Below are 6893 nucleotides of genomic sequence, written 5' to 3'. Positions count from 1 at the left end.
CAAGTAGATAAATAGGTACTGCTCTAGTGGGAAGGTAAACGTCGTTTCCGTGCGCTACTCTGGTTCACCAGAAGCGGCTTAGTCATGCTGGCCACATGACCCGGAAGCTGTCTGCGGACAAACGCCGGCTCCCTCGGTCAGTAAAGCAAGATGAGCGCCGCAACCTCAGAGTCGTCTGCGATTGGACCTAATGGTCAGGGGTCCCTTTACCTATACTGGTGAAGGTGCAGCAGAGCTCGATTCTTCCTTTGTGTCTGCTACAGAAATGCAGTGGTTTACTGCAGGAGGGACAGAATTCTCTATCCCTCCTCTGCCAACCACTCCCCTGCTCCCAGGGTAGTAGTTTTTGTGGGTTCATTTACAAGGCTGGATGATAACATAGTTTTAAATATCACTTCTGAAAAACTTCAATCTGGTTCCCTTCTCATGAGTTAATTCTTTAAGTATTTAAATAAACTTGCATTTATTCCAACAAATTTGCCGGACTGAAAGCTCATTGAATACCGTATTTTTTGCTCTATAAGACTCACTTTTTCCCTCCTAAAAAGTAAGGGGAAATGTGTGTGCGTCTTATGGAGCGAATGCAGGCTGCACAGCTATCCCAGGAGCCAGACCAGCAAGAGGGATTGCTGCTTTCACTGCACAGTGATCCCTCTTGCTGTTCTGGCTTCTCGATTCAGAATATTTTTTTTCTTGTTTTCCTCCTCCAAAAACTAGGTGCGTCTTGTGGTCTGGTGCATCTTATAGAGCGAAAAATACAGTACTTCTTTCCAGAGGGACGGCAGCCAACACAATAGCAGCTACAGTGAACCTTCAGCTCCAAAGTTCCCTTACTCATATGCCTTAACCCTACATAACATTTGAACAAGGCTAATTGAATTTATTTATACCCAGCCTCTCCCACACCCTGAGATCTATCTTCCTTCTTCATTTCAGTCTGGGAATGAATCATGCATGACAGGAGAGAGAGTGAGAGAGAGAGTAAATAAATGCACAGCCAAGTTTAGTAGTACAAATATTATGTTTCACATGCAGTAAGGGGACTCAGGACTGTAGAGGGTGTGTATGAGCCAGATACTCAAACTACATGTTACTTTAAATGCATTTTAAAACCCCTTTTTCCAAATCCGTCAGAGCGGTCCTAATCCAAACACACAACTTTCCCTGCTGAAAATTAACACACACACATGGGCGTAGCCGGGGGGCAGCCCCAATAAATAAAAATCAATAAAATGCATAGATAACTGAGATTCTGCCCCCCAAAAAATGTCTGCACGCCCCCCAGCAAAAATCCTGGCTACACACACACACATACAGTTTGCTGTTACAGTGGTACCTCGGGTTACATACGTTTCAGGTTACAATACGCTTCAGGTTACAGAATCTGCTAACCCAGAAATAGTGCTTCAAGTTAAGAACTTTGCTTCAGGATGAGAACAGAAATGGTGCTCCGGCGGTGCAGCAGCAGCAGGAGGCCCCATTAGCTAAAGTGATGCTTCAGGTTAAGAACAGTTTCAGGTTAAGTACGGACCTCCGGAACGAATTAAGTACTTAACCCGAGGTACCACTGTATTAGCATCTTTTGGCGCAAATAACTGGGTAGCATGATTTTCAGCTGAAGACCAGCCTGGCGCAAAAAGTTTAAACCTCTCCTCTGCCCTGCTTGATTTCACTGCATTTTGGGCAGGGTGTGGTGCGAGGCTGCTTTTAGTTGTGCAAAATCCAGAGCACAGAACTGAAAGACGTATTTATAGTAAATGGGTGGCTTGATCCTCCCTCCCGCTGCTTATTCCATGAATCTGATCTATCAAGGCCAGGAGCATCAGAGCTTAGGATGGACATCAGCATAGGAATGCAGGTTGTAAACCCAACCCACCAGCAAGCACCACCCTTGTGCCAGATATGTGCAGTTTTGTTAATTCTGGCACAAGCGCAAAGTTTGCTGCTACTCTCATTTTTAGGTTTATTGGTGGTTAGGTCTTAAAGAGGCCCTCCTCTCAGCTCCACCGTGAATAACCAACAAACAAGGCCTGGGTTCTACACGCTGCTTTCCTTTTCCTCGTTCATATCTGTGAAAGAGCAACTAGGTCACATTAATTGATAGCACACCCTCCAATATCCTCAGGTGAAAATAGGGACATTTCTCACTCCCCTGCAACTGACCCTTCTCAAACCCCCATTTTTGTCTTTCAGGTTACTGTGGCTACAACGCCTATATATTTACTTACTTGGGAGAAAGTTCAATTGAACTCCATTAGACTTCTGAGTAGACATGTATAGGATTGTACTGGTAGTGTATTTGGGTAGAAAATACCGTACTTTTCCACGTATAAGACTAGGGTTTTTTCTTTAAAAATTAGCTTTAAAATTTGCCCTCGTCTTATACATGGGTAGTGCAGAAGGGAGTTGGGTGACTGGTTGCAGCCGCAAGATTTTCAGCAGCAATGGGGCAGGTGATTGGTGGCTGTGTGAAGGGCTGTTTGCGATAGGCTGGCTCTGTGGCATAGCGCGGTCGATTGACGGCTGCAGGTGAGCGATTTTTGACAATCCCCACCCACCCAAAAAAGCTCAAAAATTGTGAGCAATCCACTCCAATAAAAAGCTCAACATTCAACAACTCTTGGCCATCTCCCCCCCATTTTCTCCCCAAAAATAGGAGGCGTCTTATACATGGCGGTCTTATAGACGGAAAACTACAATTATTTATTTTGACCTAATAATTGAAAGTGGTGAATGCTTGGCACAACTCTAAGTTCACATAGGCTCCAAGCATGATTTGTTTTGTCCATAGAAAACAGCTGAGTTGGTAGCCTAAAACAATATAAAGTCTTTATTGTCAGACTACAGTCTCCATTCAAGCTTAAAAATAGACTTTTCTGTTTTTATATAAAATACCTGCTTTACTTTGGGTCTTGTGACCTTCATCAAGGACGAAGAAAAGATGTAGAAACATAAGAAATCTTATAAACATTGCATGTCACTACAATATATATTTTTTGCATATCACAGATATGGCAATCATCTGAACAAACACTGAGCTTGTTAATTATATCCCAGCATTGTAAAACAACCTGCTACTGTTCAACCATGCAGTAACACACTTAAGAGGAAGAACGAATTCCATTAGATGCTATCTGAAAAAGCTATGAGGGCCTATCATTTAAATACAGTACTACAAAATTATATGCTTTATTCACTTTCCTGTTCTTCACAGTCAGTATCCCAGCTCCACTTCCCCAAAGTACATGACCCCATTCAAAACCTACCAAAAATATCTGTAACAATTTTTTAAAAAATGGTTTCTGCACTGCAAACAAAATATGAATAAATAGGTTCAATTAACACTTGATAAAGTACAAATAAGACTCTTGCAGCCCATGAAAGACGAACGGCACAACCCTAACCCTATCTACTTAGAAAAGTAAGTCCCATTGAATTAAGTGGGGCTTACTCACAGGTAAGTAGGGTTAGGACTGCAGCTTGATAGATTTCTTACAGCAATGTATTAGCTTTTGTGGACTAGAGTCCATCAGATGCATGAAGTATGTTCTTAGTTGGCAGAATTATACATGCATATGTATTTGTGTACACACAGAGAGCGATACAGAACAAATGTAAACAGTGATGCTAAAAGGCATTGAAAAGAAAGAGATGCAGTCTGTAACATTTGAGAAACTTAGCATGTTCCATTCAGTGTTTAGCTAAACTAGTGGTTGGGGGCTTAAGGAAGCCTATAGTAAAGTAAGAATTACATTCAAAACATATCTCAACTGTACTGAGGATACACAGCTAATAACAGACCCTCCAAGTGTCCCTATTTTCCAGGGACAGTCCTGGATTTACAGAAGCTGTCTTGGTTTCTGATTCAATCCCAGAATGTCCTGCTTTGCCTTAGGATGTCCCTATTTTCATCGGAGAAATATTGGTGGTGTATGGAGTTACCTGATCCTCAAGCCATCTGAAGACAGCCCTGTATAGGGAAGTTTTTAAATGTTTCTTTTAAATAGTTTTTATATATGTTGGAATCAGCCCAGAGTGACTGGGGCAACCTAGCGAGGGTATATATAGTAAAATGATGATGAATGATGGAATAGGACGTTGCTATGTTTATTGGAGAAATATTAGCGGGTATGTAAGAATTATTATAGAAAGGTTAAACTAGAAAATCAAGGCTAGGTTTCCTCACCCCCTCTTATACTCAATAGCAATCCACATATATTAGCATCTTGGCAAAGCTCAACTTCCAGGACACAGCAAGAGAGACAGTGCAGTTAGCTGTTGGGACCTGGAAAATGTGTTGCACTGCTCTCTTTTCTTGGACCATAACAGCAGCCAGGCCTATTTGTCGGATTATCCCTGGAATTGCTCTCGTGACGCCTGCCACTCCCAATTTATGGGCTCCCTCTGCCTAACTTAATATATTTTCTATTACTGTCTCACTCCATGAAAGAATTGAGAAAAATTCATCCAGCTATCTTGGATAAAGGATTGTTATCGGCATTTTTACTGGTTATTCTACCTAGTTTTATGATCATGCCTTATACTGCTCTGCTTACTTTTAGCAGAAGAACAGGATAACAATTAATTGATTATTAATATACCTCAGTCTAGGGACGCGGGTGGCGCTGTGGGTTAAACCACAGAGTCTAGGACTTGCCGATCAGAAGGTTGGCGGTTCGAATCCCCGCGATGGGGTGAGCTCCTGTTGCTCGGTCCCTGCTCCTGCCAACCTAGCAGTTCGAAAGCATGTCAAAGTGCAAGTAGATAAATAGGTACCGCTCCGGTGGGAAGGTAAACGGCGTTTCTGTGCACTGCTCTGGTTCGCCAGAAGCAGCTTAGTCATGCTGGCCACATGACCCGGAAGCTGTACGCCGGCTCCCCCCGACTAATGGTCAGGGGTACCTTTACCTTTTTATGCCTCATTCTTGCTATAGGTAATTTATCTGCATGAGAGAGTCTGCTGTTGCACAGCCTCGACATTCATCGGATGAAAATAGGGACATTTCTCCCTCCCCACCAACGGACCCTCCTCAACCCTCCAGTAAATAAAATTTAGAAAGGGGCAAGATTAGGTGCAGATGCACAAAGTTCTTTTTTAAAAAACCAACCTTGTGCTCTGCTCTGCTCCCCCTTTCTTCCCACCCAGGGGGGCCCTGCCCTCAGCTTGCCCCTCAGAGCTGGTGCATCACATGGGGTCAGGCAACCGTCCTCCTCCTTGCCCACTCGCCAGCAGCCACTACACACTGCCGTAGGGAGGAGGCTGAGAGCAGCGGTGTGCGGGTTACTGTGCGGCGTGGTCCGAGTCAGTCCAAGGTCAAGGGTGTGGTGTGGAGGCTGTCCGTCAAGGCTTAAGCAGGGTCCAAGGCAAGGAGTCGGGTGTGGTCAGGAACTCTGGCAGAAGAGCAGAACAGGGTGCAGGCAGGAACAGGCTACCCACAATGTTGCTGACGCAGTCTGGGACTGGGGCTGGCTGGCTTTTATCTGCTCCGAGGCATAGGGCGGCCCCGGTCCACAGGTGACTCGCCTCTCCTGGCCTGGAGGCGAGCAATCCTCCTGCAGGAACTTAGTTCCCTCCGCCTCTCTGCCCTGAGCCTCTGCAGCTCAGGAGAGGCTGGAGGGTTACTGGACCCAGAGGCAACCTCACCTTCCCCTGACAGGGCTGGGAGAGGAGCACCTGCAGGCAATGGGTCCTTGATCACCTCCGGAGCCAGAGCAGACGCAGCTGATGTCTGCTCCTGAGGATCCAGCACAGGTGAGGACCCTTCAGGCTCAAGCCCCAGCCCCGGCTCAGCTGCTCCTGGAGGCAGGGACTCCTGTGCAGGCTGGGACTCCTCAGGTTCAGCCTCTGAATCCGATTCCCAGGCCATCACAAGCGGCCATGGAGAGGCAACGGGATGCACCCTTGCCAACACTGTTTGGGATAAGCGCCAACTCCTCCTGCTCTTGGAAATTGGCAGCAGCAGCAGCACTGGCAGAGAAAATCGGGACATTCCCGGATCAGATCAGAAGTTGAGACGGCTTTCGTAATTCCAGGAATGTCTGTGGAAAATCGGGACATTTGGAGGGTATGCTGTTGCATCCCACCCCTTGCACAGTAACCCCCCTCTTAAAAAAAACCCCACCCTTTCCTTAAACTGCAAGTTTTTCCCTACCGCAGGAAGAAAATCCACCCAGCAACTTGTTTAAAAGCAAAACATGTCCTGCAATCCTTCCACTTAAAGGAATACATTTATTAAGCTTTTGCGGTGATCAGGGGAAACCTTTGCCGTGACACCCAAATTGTGGAATACACCCCCCCAGGAGACTACCCTATTATGATGTCCTTTTGTGGTCAAGTGAATACCTTTATATTTATCCAGACTGTCATGTTACATTTTTGATGCTGGAGTTTTAGCCTATACATTCTGCCCTTGGAAGAGGGGGACCAGATGCAAAACACAACTGGGCTGCCGTTGTTTAAAAGAGGTAATTTCAGCAGGCTTGGCTTGCAAGCCGAACCCACCGAAATTCCCTCCCCGTGACCATTATTAAAGGCACTGTCCTTTTTTGCATCTCCCTATACCCTCCGCTGCAGTTTTGTTTTCTAATAACCATAAGCTATAGGGACGCGGGTGGCGCTGTGGGTTAAACCACAGAGCCTAGGACTTGCCAATCAGAAGGTCGGCGGTTCGAATCCCCGCGGCGGGGTGAGCTCCCGTTGCTCAGTCCCTGCTCCTGCCAACCTAGCAGTTTGAAAGCACACCAGTGCAAGTAGATAAATAGGTACCGCTCCAGCAGGAAGGTAAACAGCGTTTCCGTGAGCTGCTCTGGTTCGCCAGAAGCGACTTCGTCATGCTGGCCACATGACCCGGAAGCTGTACGCCGGCTCCCTCAGCCAGTAAAGCGAGATGAGC

Source organism: Podarcis raffonei, chromosome 3, assembly GCF_027172205.1.
Source record: "Podarcis raffonei isolate rPodRaf1 chromosome 3, rPodRaf1.pri, whole genome shotgun sequence".
NCBI lineage: Eukaryota > Metazoa > Chordata > Lepidosauria > Squamata > Lacertidae > Podarcis > Podarcis raffonei.
The sequence above is the reverse complement of the archived record's forward strand: the minus strand, read 5'-3'. Positions refer to the sequence as shown.